This window comes from Mya arenaria, chromosome 9 (genome assembly GCF_026914265.1).
Source record: "Mya arenaria isolate MELC-2E11 chromosome 9, ASM2691426v1".
Taxonomy (NCBI): Eukaryota; Metazoa; Mollusca; class Bivalvia; order Myida; family Myidae; genus Mya; species Mya arenaria.
The window spans coordinates 74,440,727-74,456,304 of NC_069130.1; positions in this window are offsets into that span (position 1 = coordinate 74,440,727).

Genomic DNA, 15,578 nt, shown 5'->3' on the forward strand with positions numbered 1-15,578 from the left:
TTAACTAACTACGCATTAAACGTTTTAATTTGTGGCGATTGTTCGAACCAGATCTTAGCAAAAACCAGGGAAACTGCTTTGTGCGAGTGCACTTTTATTTTCACTAGTAGGAAGAGGTTGTTGGCACCTACTCGTCTCACGCTACAACACGGAAAAAGAAAAAGAAAACAGAAAGGGTAGTTGATTGGTTCCTGAGCGATCCGGAACCTGAATCCGACATGCATGATTATGAAGTTGGTCTCACGTTATCAAAAATTTCTAATCAAAAAGTGTATTGGATGTCATTGAAACAACCTTATCTAATAAAAAAAGGAAATCCATTCTAAATTCCTGTGCATTACATAATACACATAATATGTCATTGCCTGGCAGTCTAATCAGCCGTCTATTCAGCAGTTTATTCAGCCAGTTTTCATACGTAGCACTTGGAACGCTACATGTGATTTAGTAAGACTTTTTCTATTTTTTATGAAATACAAAATATTCAGTGGTTTAAACTTTACTTTACGGATGTATATTCTATTAAATTTCTGCTTGATTGCAATATCAGCACGCCACTTTTGCAGAAATCTATCAAACAAGCTTTGCTTAAAGACTGGAGCAAAGACATTATTTACCCCTTGAATAACGCATGCATCTTATTATCCATTCTCCTCAACTTAACATTTAACGTTAGATGCCAAAGTATTGACGCCGTCCTCGAATAAATGAAAGTAATTAAGGAATAGATCTAGTACAGCATTATTACTGTTGTTCTTTTAACCAAATTTGTATAATTTTCACGTATATATAATATATATATATTTTTATTCTCCTTTTCTGGAGTGCCACTATAGCCATTCCTTCCACGTGCATCCAGCGTGTAAATGTCAAGTGAAAATAAAAATACAAAGCATATGGATAAATATAAGCATAATATGTTATTTGCAGGTGAGTCTTACGGACGATGTTTATTTGTATGACTAAAAGGCAAAAGAAGCTTTTATTCTGCGAAAAATATATACAAACAAATAAAAACATCAATTTAAATTATAGTTTGGCTAAAAGTAGAACTTGTCTTTAATATAATTTGTCGTTAATTATAAAATGCTACTGACGCAAGAGACATCCTTCGGATACAGTCCTGATATGATTGCCTACTTTTTACACTATGGATGGGTGGTCAACCGTTTCAACGGTTTAAGTTGAATGCATTTCTCAAAACTCAATCAGTTTCACTGTAGGGTCCCAAATGACCAGCACTAAATATTAGAATTGTTGCACACATAGTATATGTGAGAATTGTATTTATTGATGCAAGTCATACATATCATTGTACAGTATTTTTTTCTAACATCCCAAGAGACTAATATGTTCGCTGAAATATCTGATGATACAGCTGTTGAACGTAATTTGTAATAGTGTACTGTTCGCTGCAAGAATATCTTACTATAAAATAAGCAGACTAAATTTAACATTCAACTCAAAAATGAAGTTTTTTCTGAGAAACGAAGATCAAAATATTATTACTCAGAATAAACCAACAGTTAATTTGCATTTTGGTCGACGTTGTTTCTTATTATAGTTTACGATTGTATTTCTTCAAGGTATTTCGTCGTGAAAAATTGAAAAAAATAGGAATGGCTTGCACCGATTCTTAACCTACTTCTGTTGAGATGAATACCACAGTGACTTTTTTGACCGTTGTGTAAGTAATAGGAAGTGTTTTTTTTTTTTTTTTTTTTTTTTTTTTTTTTTTTTGGGGGGGGGGGGTGAAGCTGCCACTGCAAAAATCCCGCACGCGCCAATGTTAATATGTAAACAAATTAACTTGGCATATCAGTATGGTAGAAAATATCTTCATCCATTACATTAAAATGCACCATGATATTAGACTAAATAACCAACATTTTCTTGAAAAGATTCCGCCCTTACGAAGTTCTGATCCTTTGTTCTGATTGCAAATACTACCAATCAAATATTTAGAAAAAAAGGTGTTTATGAATACAGTATTGCTTCAGGGACGCAAACAAGATACAGGCAAATGACATTTTGACGTCCCAGTCATTTATAAAACGTTAAGTAACCATGGTAATACACATACAAAGCGATAATCGTTATTAACATCAGTTATACAATGACATCAAGTCGTATTAAAGTGCAAATATGAGTTGGCAGAAATGTAATCGAATGGTAGTACATCATAGGTGTCCAACTAAAGTCAAGCAGCCATGCTTATAAACTTGTTTATTAATGGCAAAACAATTAAAACTTTTATGCGCAATACACAGTTATGTTAAATTAAACAAGCATGTTTTGAATACAAGTTTGGATGTCGAAAATTCAACGTCCCCTTCACACGTGATGTTTATTTTATTTAGTTAGGTTCGCTAAGCTCTGTTTGGTCCTCAATGATTCAAGTTCTCTTAGCCTTAATGTTTAACAACGTTAATGAGTTAAATATTATTAGCTGAAGAGAATATCTTCAAAGTTCTTCAATTAGCATTACGATATGACCTCTTAATCTATTTAAATCTGTGATTTGCATAGCTAGATGATTCCTCCGTAATTAAAGAATTGTTGGTTATAAATATGTATGTGGGTTTTTGTTGGTTATATGTGCGTTTTAAACCGATCCGATCGCGTTGGCTACTATTGTTTTACCAAATATGTGTACATGTTAAGTACAACACGTATTGTCGCCCAAGGAAAGTGAGATATGTGAGAAGTATCTTGCCTTTAAGTACAGTTCCAGAGAAATATCTTCAAAAAGAATTCGTAACGCAAAGGCATACTTTATATTTTCAGCTAGCTTCACGTAAAAAAGAAAGTCATATAATTCTGAGAATAAATAAGTGAAAACTTATTTGTGATAATTGAACAATGCGGCTATGCAATATGTTATCGGGAATCCAACCAATGCGTTTACAAGCATGCCTGTCTATAAAAGCAAACGAAACGGTGTATTAATATAAATAGAGCTTAAGCAAAGTAGCCGCATATATAATATGCTGGTTAAATAGTTAGACACTGGTGGAAGTTGTGTCAACAGAAGGTTCAACACACAATTCAAATAACTTATGCATGAACAATCATATTCTGTTACTTGTAATGCAGCAAAACATGAACGGATTAAAATTAGTTCATATTCAGGGACAAAATACACCGGAAGGAAGTCTCTCAAAAACGTAAACTTTTCAAATTTTAATTTATTCTAGTCCTCATAAGCTTTAAGCAAGAACACTTACACTCGCTGTATATAGACCTAAAGAAATGTTTATATAAGCTCTTTCTTCTCATTTATCAACAGAAAATTTGTCATTCAGCCAGGGTCACTTACATAGCAAAGATAGTTCCTTACATTGTTAATTACGTATGGGAGGGTAATAGGTTATCCGACTATATCATATTACATTTGTCTGTAAGCGGCGTTTTGTTTTGTCGATGTCTGTGAAGTGTTTTCGGAGGAGTCGCCTGTTTTTTCTGTGATGTTAAGGATATCGAAGGTTTGTCGTCGCTTGCATCGTTTTAGCCTTTCAGTGGCTTTATTCGTCTTTCCTTAACCGTTGTTTTGATTCTTCGTTTACGATGTAAATGCCCTTCAAATATGACTTCATGTACCTCATTTTGGAACCTTTCAATTATTTCAAAATAATAATTTTATCTTAAACAAGTATTGCAGTTGTCTGAATATAGTGTTTTCAAACAAACACACATTACCGTTAATTTGGTAAATGGCGATCTCATTTTTCAAACGTTTTTTAAGCTGCATACTCAAACATTCTCTTTCGTACAAAACATCATACGAAAAGAAATGCTCGAACCTTAACTCCATGTTATCTATTTGATTTTCAAACTGTCTTACAGTTTAATTCCAAATCTTCCGGACAATACACACAACAATTTACTCATACACTATAATATCCTACCACACGTAAACTCATATGGCAACTACGAAGCGTGGTATCTACACCATTTTAGTTACGACCCATTTACAACTGAATAATACTTATCCCTGACATTGAAGTCGATTTAATATCCATGTATAATAAAACTATGTATCATAAAACCATCTTTGAAACTTGACCAAAAAGGGTTTTCAATACATTGTTAAGCCGCATTTGTTTCGACCTTTGAAATTTTAGTTCAGTGAATGGCGAGAAGTGTACTTTGGACAATATATCCATGCCCTGGTAATTGAAAATTAATTTGAGCATGTATTTTTATCATGATAAACATAAATGAATAAATAAATATTTATTGATAAAACTTCTAAAATGTATTCCCTGAAACACGAGATAAGTATAAACGTTTATAATGATATCTTGGAAAACAATTTCACGAACAGGCGATGTAGAAACGACAGTCAACGAAATCGGAGATCAAAAGTGCGCGTTGGAGTGTGGTAAAGGTGATTGTTTGAAAAAAGGGGGGTATAAATTGGAAACATAAAAAAACTTATCAGTAAATCTCCGAAAATGAATCATAAAAGAATCTTAGAAAGGAACATTAGTTGCAGTCTAAAATGTAATGTATAGAGGGTATTTGTTAATTAAAGTGCAAGAAAGTATTTTATTTCACAAGTAATAATAGAAAGTACATATGGCGTCCCCTCTCGTAAACATATGTTTATCAAATCTGTACATCGATGAGGCAGGCGTTCAATACAAGCGCGACAATTGCCTCATTCAAGGAGCGGTCGTCTAAAAAATATCGATGTTTCAATGTAATGGCTAATTAACGTCAAAAGTCATTAGATGTCTTCTTTAAATATGAACGTTAAAAACGTGGTTATAGAAAAAATGAGCAATTTAGGAATGATGTTTAAAGTTTATAATATATCAAGAAAAAGTCATTCCATTCTTACTGGTCACACAACCAACCTTAAATCGTTAATAAAGCCAATGTGTTTAAATAATGTTCGAAGCCACATTACCGTGGTAAGCCACTTGTCACGACAAATACACTAGGCAGTTATACCTATCGTGGCGGTTATGTCAACCAACTATTTGAAAATGATACATCCTAAACTATGGAGAAGTTCGCTAAACAAAGGCCAGTAAAGACAGCGGTATGGAACTCATATTCAAAGGGCACATCATTCTAAATTATTTTTAAACTGTCTGAGAAATACGCCCCCAAACTCAAATGAAGCGTTAAAATCGCATTCAATGAAACATGATTGTGAGACGAAACGGCTGTTGGACATGAAGACTACGCTAGGCATTACTAGCTACCATGTCAAGTGAGCCAAAGATCAGTGTGATATCTCTTGATCTGTGGGAGTAGTTTGCTCCGAAAAAAACAATAAAGACGAATTAGAATAAGTCATATTCATGGAACACCACTCTTTGACAAATGGTTGTTGGTCATGCACAACACGCAAGGCACTGCTTCTTACCATGCATGTAGCTTGTACAAAGAATAAGCAAACCTCTTTAACTGAATGAGTAGTTCACTTCGCCATAAACAATTGGAAATAACATTCGGGAAAATAAATATATTCATAGCATAAAAAAGCCGCTTTTATTGAGACGGTACATTCAGCTTAAACACTTGTCTAACAGCTCTGCTTTGTTCATAATTTGTCAACAGAAAATGCTAATAAATGTTAATTCAAAATAATTAATTACAAATGAAATACTCCATTCCCCTCTAGTTTTAACGTCAATGTACGTATTGTCATTGCCGAATTTGTTATTTTTTAAAGCTCCTTTTGTTTCATGGCGTTTGAGTAGTCACGTTTCCATTTGAATGCTGGAACCGTCGTTAGCTCAATCATTGTAGCGCTAGCGATTTGTCTTCTATTGTTGTGTATGCCTTTCTGCCCATATAACCATTTTCAATAACTAGTGTCCCTATGTTTTGACTGTTGAGCTTGTTTCTGTATTTACCATCAAATTACAGTAAATGTTCCATGACGTTTGATTTACATTTTTAATTCAGAAATTGGAAATTCTAAATGTATTTACTACACGTTATGCATTTCTGTTTTTTTTTATTCAGGTCTTGACTTCCGACTTGTGATTAGGTCGGCGTCCATATCAGCTGGACTTCATTCAATGAACCATTATCAGCCTGCCTCCGATGGTGTATTGAAAGGACTGGATTTATCATTATACATTATATATATGAAATGGAAAACAAAAACCAATAGACAGTGTGCATATCATATCATAACTTATAAAACTGTGCATTTGGTGAGGTTTATGCAATGTAGGGTCAATGTTTTTCAGAATTGCGCGGGCCTACATGGTGCAATGGTTCATACGAATATAGCTACAGGTGCCAATAAATAGAGGCAATATCTGTTATTGACCCCGTAATTGATACTTACAGATGTGTTTACGCCCGTTTACATGTATAATTATACATTGCTTAAAAATATGCTATTTTCAGTTCGCCTCTATATTCCAATATTCCAATATTTTCAGACTTCTGTTTATGTTTAATGAACGGTGTTAAGGGGCGGTTTGTAAGCTTATTTATACTCACACTCTGGCCTTGCCCATTCGGCGAGTGCTCCGTCAAGAGTGTTAATCATTTTAGGTTGTTGGAGCAAAGTGCACAGACAGAATGTAACCCTGATTAGAGCTACCCATGTTCTTTTACGTGCACCAGTGTGTAGCACTGTCACACGGGACCCCCATTTAAAGTCCCTCCCGGAAGACGATTAGTATTTTTAGTGATGAGATGGGGAATTGCATGTATGAAAAAATAAATAGGTTTTAATGTCCTGGGTCGGGGGGAAATATGTAGGTTTAATTGGAACTGTTGTTGCCATATTAACATAATTAAATGTGAGTCATCTATACTTCCCAAGCGTTTATCTATCTTAGTTGTTTTGTCTATAATGTGATTAAAACAGTAAAGCAATCGTAATATTTCAAAATTCTGGTAATAATTGGACATTAGGATAAAAAAAACAGCATTTGTATTTATATAGAAGTTAAAGGGGTTAAGCAAATAACTCCAAATCAAAATGTAATCATTCTTTTCAATCACATTGGTATAAAATAAAGGGTTTAAAAAATAAAAAAAGGTCTACGAGGTGTTGATACACGAATGGTAACGTGTTTTAGTTTTATCACTTGTTATTTTCCCCGTTGTATTTATAAGTGTAAATAATCTCCATGTTTAAAAATTCTGGTAACAAATCCGTCAGTTATTGAGGGTTGTAATATAAGAACCATATAAAGGAGTTATAAATACAACGGGGAAAATAACAAGGGCCTAAATAACAATGAACTATAAACAAAAACATACTAACATCACATACACAGAAACAAACATAAACTTACTTATGAGATCCTCCTCTTCTTTGTTTAGTTGTTTAGTGCATTATCAAGGTAGAAAGGAACATGCGAATAACGGCAGACACGTTATCTCTTAGTAGTAACAAAGAGTTGTAATGTATCGTTCAAGGGCGTGTTGTTTTCCCAATAACTTATGAACACATGCACGTATTCGTAGAAATGTGCTTAATATGTTTTAAGAAGAACCAAATAGACAATAATAGCATCTGGTATAGTGGCTAGATACCAGATAATACAACTGCATGAGAAAAAGAAGATTGTCATAAAATTGATATCGCTGTGTACAACGCTCTGAAACCCTCTTATTCATGTTTCACAGCGCTTACGACAGATTCAGGTTTTGCAATTTTCTGATTCGTAATTTCTGATTGGTCATTCAATGCAACTGCACTTGCTTGGTCATTCGTGGTAACTGCCTATGCTTGGTCATTTGAGACAACTGCACTTAGTTTAGTCAATTTCAATATCTCTTTTAGAAAACAGCAAAAGCCGGTAAATGGCGAAATAAGCTGAAATCATGTCACGCGAAATATCTCATTCAAAAACAGTTTATTTTTATTTTCTTACCGTCGATATTATATTTGTATTTACCGTAATAAACATCTTTTCTTAAGTATAATTTTGAAATGAGATTATCCAAAATGAATTGACGCAATGGGGTTGGTGCGTGACATACATTATTTTGAAATAACAAATCATTGCTTTTAAGCAATCACTCAAAACATGTTTATTACATTTGAATAAGAAAACGGGTCTGTTATTCCGTGCATTAATTTGAATGTTGCCAAGTTTATTTAACTTCACGTTATAAAGTGTAACGTTTTTACTGGAAAAACATTAATTTTAAAAATGTATTTCGGTCAGTCAAACATTTGAATTTGAATTAAAACAAATGCCAGCTGTCTCAATACTGATACTTTTTCAAATGTCTGGCAGTGTTTGGATACATTGCATAAAATGTGTATGTTTTAAAAATTGAATCAAATGGTAATTTCAAACAAACGAAATCTTTATTATTTGCATGTTAAAAATCAGTTTTGTCAGATTATGAAAAAAACATATTAAAAATATTTTGATCGCCGGCAGCAGCGTTGTCAGAAATAAATAATGAACCCTGTTTAACCCTTTCAAGACTTGTGCCTCTTTTATATTAGGAAAGGAAATAACTCCGCAAGATTCGTCTGACGACCAAGCGTGATCTAAATTTACAGGTACACAACATTTAACAATCGAACGTCTTTTCGTTATATTAACACGAATAATTCATCCAGCACAGTTTGCATTTCTCCAAATATGTATTGAAATTGTACCCGTACTTTTCATTGCATAGTTAAATTCAAGTTTCAAAAGTGGATACAATATTTGTATTTAAACATTAATGAGTATAGCCGGAAAATATCGAGAAAATAAAACATTATTTACATGTATCTGCATTTAATATACTGAAATTGTGTTTGAACTCCTGGATTTTGCAATGATATCTTTTTGCACATAGTTTTAAACATTGTTTTACGTAGTCGAGCTGTGTCGGATTTCTGTATTAAAACGTAGATTTGACTGAGTTTTGACTGTCGCTTCACATGGGTTTATTCCTTTTCATTTGATGTTTGAGTCTGAACGTTGAACATAGAGTTTAATTATAAATTATTGTGATATATTTTGCTTCGCTTCGCTGACCGATTCAATGCGTTGACCTTAATCTTAATTAATGCTAGTCTTGTGCATTTTCACAATGTCGACTTTATTGTGAAGACTTGGCATTTGTATCAAAAATGTTTTGAATTTGGCGACTTAAATATCGCTGTTGGTGACGCATTGTTCTTGCCCAAGGTTACCATCCAATATTTGGCTGTATTTCGCAAAAAAGTATTTATTTCATGCAAACTGTTAAACTCTAGTTAAATAAAAAGGAACTCGAATGGAGTTTTAAACTTAGTCTGTCTACGTTAAATCAATTCTCATGGTCGCGTAGAAATTTCTATACAGCTTTCTGGCCTATTTGCAAAAGTAAATTTCTGGACTTCATTAAATCTACGAGCGCTTTTCCGGCAGTGTACTTGTCATCTTTGTCCGGATATTGAATCATTAAATTTGTTATGTATTCATGTCGTGCGAATTTCTGATATTCTGTTTTGATTGTTCTACAGGGAAAAGACGACAATGAATGGTTTTCAATTTTGCCTAATTGCTTAACGCAAATCGTTTATACGACTTCCAGACAATATCTAATTGCAATAATAAACATATGTGATTTGGCTTCGTTTTTCAATGTTTTATTATTATAGATGGTAGATAATTAAATGTATTCATCTTTTCAAATGTTCAAATAATATAACTATTAGATGGCTGATTGGATTATAGCATGGAAGTCCGATTTCGGGAAATACTGGAGACAGAGCCATACCTAGAAAACTAGAAACGTGTTATTGGTTTGTTTAGAAATATCGGTTTGTTTAGAAATATCGGCCACTTCATGAACATTATCACGTTTCAAAAATAAATATCCACAGCATTTTTTACAGATGGGGTAATTTGCCATGTTTTTCATACGAAAGCGTTGTTTATGTCAGTATTTGGCTAAAACATAATGTTTTGTAAAGTATAGTAACAATTAGTGCCAGCTGTAGCATCTGGCACCCAATGTTGTGACATATATATGACAAAACACCCAGTTATACTACTGATTACTATTTTGTCTAACATGTTCAGAATAACGGTATGATAACGTGCATACTTTAAAATTAGAAAAAGGGCGTAAACTAGACAGGTTTCTCTCTTTTCTACATTAATCAACAATTAATAATCAGGAGAAATAGCCTAACGATCGCAACGTTTTATGATATACATATTTTATAAATGTGTGTATTGTCTGTTTTGTTCGGAACATTGAAAAAAATAAGCAAAAGATGAACTTGTACACACAATTGACTAAATGGTGGTAAAAATTTCCGTTTATACCATCAATATTTACTAATAATTAAAAAAAATATTATGATATCTGAACATTATGAAAGGCGCACTTGTTCATGTTTTTTATTGTAGTAAAGGAATATTCAATACTTTTCTGAGAAACACCAACTAAGCAACAAAAAACATAACAATGAGCAATTTATCAAATTGAACGACTGAACAACATGAACATTATCACAAGCAAATATTCATAATAACCTTTACCGAAAGTAGAAGCAGCTAAATTTCCTGAAAAAATATTTTGTATGATCTATGGGTCATTTTATGAAAACAAAACTGCCAAAATAATTGTAGCGTATTTAAATTGTATTTCTTGATCAATTGTCGTTAGTTTAGTATACAAATCGGCATTACGCCTACAGCAATTAGCATAGCAATTATGTAAGCATAATATTAAACCAATATATATATATTCACCAATCATGTTTATATGTTCTCCACTTTAAAACGTTATTTATACACCTTTATTTAGTCGACCCTCGTTTAAAATACATGTACTAGAAACGCATTTCTAAAATCATTGAATTAAAAATAAATCTGATTTTTTTTTTTAGTTTTACATTTTTGGAATAAGGTTTACTGAAGTATATTTTTAAAAGGAATAAGGTGAGTCATTCTACTTCCTCGGTATCACAAAATACCCAACAAACATGCTAACTGCATCGGTCCACGCTATAACATAGGTTGAAATACACCTTTTTACAATGACATCAAACATAGACGTTCTATTGATAAGGGGATTGATATTAAGCTTTATCACTAGAAGCTTTGCGTATTCTAATATCCTACTGCAGTAAGTTCATTTATCGAAATCATCAGTTACGCTAACATAAATTTTAGTTTTTCTACATAACAGGAAAAAGGTTCAATGTACGATTTTGGCTTTAATACTGTTTGTTTAAATAATTTGTTATAAGTGAAAATATGCAAACAAATCAGACATAAGAAAAACGCATTTAAATAAGGTAGCGGAAAAGGTTATTTAACACATTTAGAGCATTTCTCCTTGAGAAAAAAAATCCAAATGAAAAACAACAACATTAACTTAACAATGATATTCCTGCTGAATTTATTTTAGCATGGGAAAAGAGAGATCTCACGTAAAGCTCTTGTGATAACAGCTGAGCTAGTTTCCATTGTGTTTCTATGAATAATGTTACAACTGTAAAACGTGTAATTTCCGTGAGCTAGACAGTTTAATTGCAATGCGTCTTAATTGGATCTTGTCTGATTCAATACATGCTAAGGCTTTCACAAAAGAAACTCTGCGATTTGTTTTATGGCAGTGGGTTGATCTGTAGAGCATATTTTTAAGCACATTGCTACATACGCTGATACGTTGTAATTCCCTCATATCTATTCTACATGGTATTGGGTCAATTTGAACAAGCTGCAATTTCGGCCTGATCAATTTCGGCCCAATTTTGTATTTTCCTATTAGTTTGTTATACGCATGGTGTTATTTTAAGTGACACTGTTATTTAAAATCAATACATACAAATGTAGAACATACATCTATTTTGACTGATAAGCCTTTAACTTCTTTCTAAATAATAATTTATGGAAAATATTAACGTTTGATAACAAGATCGTAACCATGTATTTAATAGCAGAGAGTGCAATCATATTTAAATAATTGGTGAATGCTAAAATATTTACTGTGGTCTACTATAGTCTCATAAGGTAGATAAACCGTGTTTTATGTTCATTTGTTTCGAATTAAACGTCTTCATAAGAACCATTGTTTTCGACATTTATTCATCCTTTTTGGAATATTAAACAAAATTTTAATTGTGGCAAATCTCATTTAGGAGTAACAGTGCATCTTTAACATTGTTTAGCACTTCATTTCACTAAAACATGTTTTGATTACATACTTTCCATGTTGAATATGTTGCATTATAGTGTTTGTTTCTTTTTCTTTCGAATACGGGGGTCACTGACAAGTTCAAGTTGTTCACTGGAACAAAATGTTTACTGTACCGAAATCACCTGGAACAGCTTACCTATTTATTATCGTTTATGAAGATGCTCAACATGCCTCCCTTTATGGGTCTATTGCATATGTATTGAGGAGCTTATATAGCATTTTGTATTAACGCTTTGTTTAAAACATAATGATTAGTATTTTAGTCTTCTTAATATTTATTAGTTTGGTTTATGAATAAATCAACTACCTTATATGAGTAAACACATTGGATTTCATTCCCTCTGTAGAAACTTTGTATTTATGTCGGATTGCTGTAATGTCGTACTTGGGTGAATTTTAGTATTGATGAGCTATTTTATGGCTAACGTTATGTTGCTTTGTATTTATTGCACGATATTTTCCATTCATATTCAAATAATATAGTTAAGTACAATCACTCGCTCAATTAGATTCTGTCAGCTTAAAATAATACGATACATTTTTTTTCCATTTTAGATAAAACATTATAGAACGTTAATTAGACATATTAAATTCGGTCAGAGTTAAGGTTGAGTTCACATTCACTAGAATAACCCCTGTCCATGAAATCGCTGCAAGTTCCAAGGCGGTGCCATTAAAGGTTCACAGTTCCTTTTCACAGAACTATTGTTTGAGTACTGTGCTTGAGTTTCAATTACATTATCATACTTGATGGTGTTTACGAGTAACACTATTTCGTTGGATATCCAATTATATTATGCCTTTGCGTAAAGGAACAACATCCGTGCTTTTATCTTAAAACAATGTGTGTGTTTACATTGAAGCATGCACTGTATATATGTTTTTACTTGACAACGCACTTAATGTAATAGGGTATGATTCTTAATAATATGCCAATATATAGCAGCTGAATTCATTCTTGGCCTAATCGTGCATTTCATACTGTTTTAGAGTATATGTATCTTGATGCATGAAGTCGCAGTACAAGGATTCCAACCCAGGAGTGCTGACTATGAAAGAAAAAAAGGGAACACTTTATATAACAAAGCAAACACATATGTCTCCTTCATGGTGTTAACTAGGATGCTTGTAATGCAAATCATATATTTCATACATTCGCTTGTTTACCTGAAAGCAATAGCCAAACACAAAATTAAAAACAACAAACTAAAACGTCTGTCTTTTCAAAGTCTAAAAAAGCGTGCGTGGATTCCCCGTCGTAATATGAAAGCTAAAACCGGCTAATAAAATGTAAGTTAATAAAAACATGAATGTGACAGAAGGTCAGGCCGAAAATGCAAATCAAAGTGAATGTAAATAAAAACGTAAATTTTGAATTTTTGAATAAAATAACTTGATTGTCGATACAGACACACAAACAGTACAAATGACCCTGTGACTCCGTGGAATATAGGTAATTTCCACTGTACGATATATTGTTTTATTATACATAACTATTATTATCAAAGAAGTTACCCGTCGAACCAGCTCAATTGGTGGCTATTTATTTTATTCTGTCTGTATTTTGGCCGAACTTTCGACTACTGGGCTTGTCCCTGTAGTTTTCATTGTTTAATTGTAGTTTGCTCGACAAACTGTCTACAAAAAGAGAATATTTCTTCAGAAATGTTACGGAATGACAAACAAACGGCTTATTTGCTTACGGATCGACGCAGCTTCCCCTCATCTTAACCCTCTTACATGCAGTTTGCAACAGGCAAAACATGTCTTTATTGCATATTAACAAATGTTCACCAATTCATTGTATCAAAATGACTACAGTCTTGTAATCGCTATTGATTCGGCATTTGTTACATTCGTGCGTAAATCTCTTTTCTGCGATGTTTCCTTAAACTAATCTGACAGATATATGGACATTTAATACCATTCCTTTTAAATCTCTCTAAAGAGATATTAGAAGAGCAGACTGATATTTGTTTGGCACGACAAAATTCAAACTGAAATGAATACACAGCAGAAAACAATGCATTTAAAACTAATTCCAATCCGATAAGTTGTAGGTATCCGCAAAATAGCTATAATTGTAAGGTAAACGAACTTAATTTATTTAAATGAAGAACATTTGTGGGTAAATATTGATGAAATAAACAGGAATGATCGCTATAACAAGTCATCACGCAAACGCGTCGTTGTTCCCTTTGTCTTAATTGAGTGCAATTTTTGCGCGATACACATACACTTCTTACATCACGTTATACATACACACCCGTTGTTTGAATAGGAAAAGCATCGTAGAATAATAAGCTTATCAGACACGATTCCCACCTTTTACCTTAAAAACAGATGTCGTTTACAAGAACCTAGAGATTGTTCAACCGAGTTCGCACTTAAGTATTATTTAGTTAATTATGTGGTCAAGTGAGATCCCTGTCTAGATTAATGGAATCAATGCATTGGAAAGTCTCTGTAGATTTCATTGTTTTGCTCATTAGGGTGAAAAAAAAAGCCAAAGTGGATACATAAAGTTCTAAGATATCGTTCTATTGCGTGTCTTCTGTTATATAAGTAAGAAACAAATGCACGATTTCGTAATCTTTCAGTGTTCTTATTCGTTTCGTAGATGAAAACGTAAGTTACATGCTAGATTTGTAACAGATACGTTACTGTATTAAATACCTTGATGGCAGTTTAGTTTTGATTTCGTGATAATCAACATGTTGTTTGTCGTATGTATTTGTTGGGCATTAGACACCACTGTCTCTGACTATGTTATTGTTTAAAGTGACACTATTATTCAAAATCAACACATACACATGCATATCAAACATCAATTTGACTGATAAACTACTAACTAAATAATGCATTATTTTTTTATGAAAATTATACTAAAACATTGAATGTGATTTACTGTAGTCTCATAAGGAAGAGATATACCGTGTTTTATACACATTTCTTTCAAATTAACCTCGATATCCTTCATAATTTAGAGCCATTGTTTTCGACATTCATTTATCCATTTTTGGAAATTTAAAACAATATAACTAGTTGTAGTACATGTTATTTGGGAGTAAGATTAAATGATAACCCTTAAACCAATCATATAGGTTGTTGCCTTTACATACCAATTATGTTAGATAGAACGTCTTATTCAAACCAAGACAGGTATTTTCATACTTTGCATATTTTTTTATCTTCTGAAAAGACTTATCTACCGAAATGATTTTCCATTACAAGAATATCCGAATAAAATTGGATGAGGGAGCAATCAAACAAAAATATAGATTAACATGTTTATTTCAGGTTATTTGGAAAAAACTGGTCATTCTGTCAATCATTATGCACGTTGCGCTGTATAACGAATTCATACTCAGGATAAAAAGTTGAAAAATAGTCACAAGATAAATATTTCCGCATATAAATAAAATCAAAGGGCGGCTGCGTAA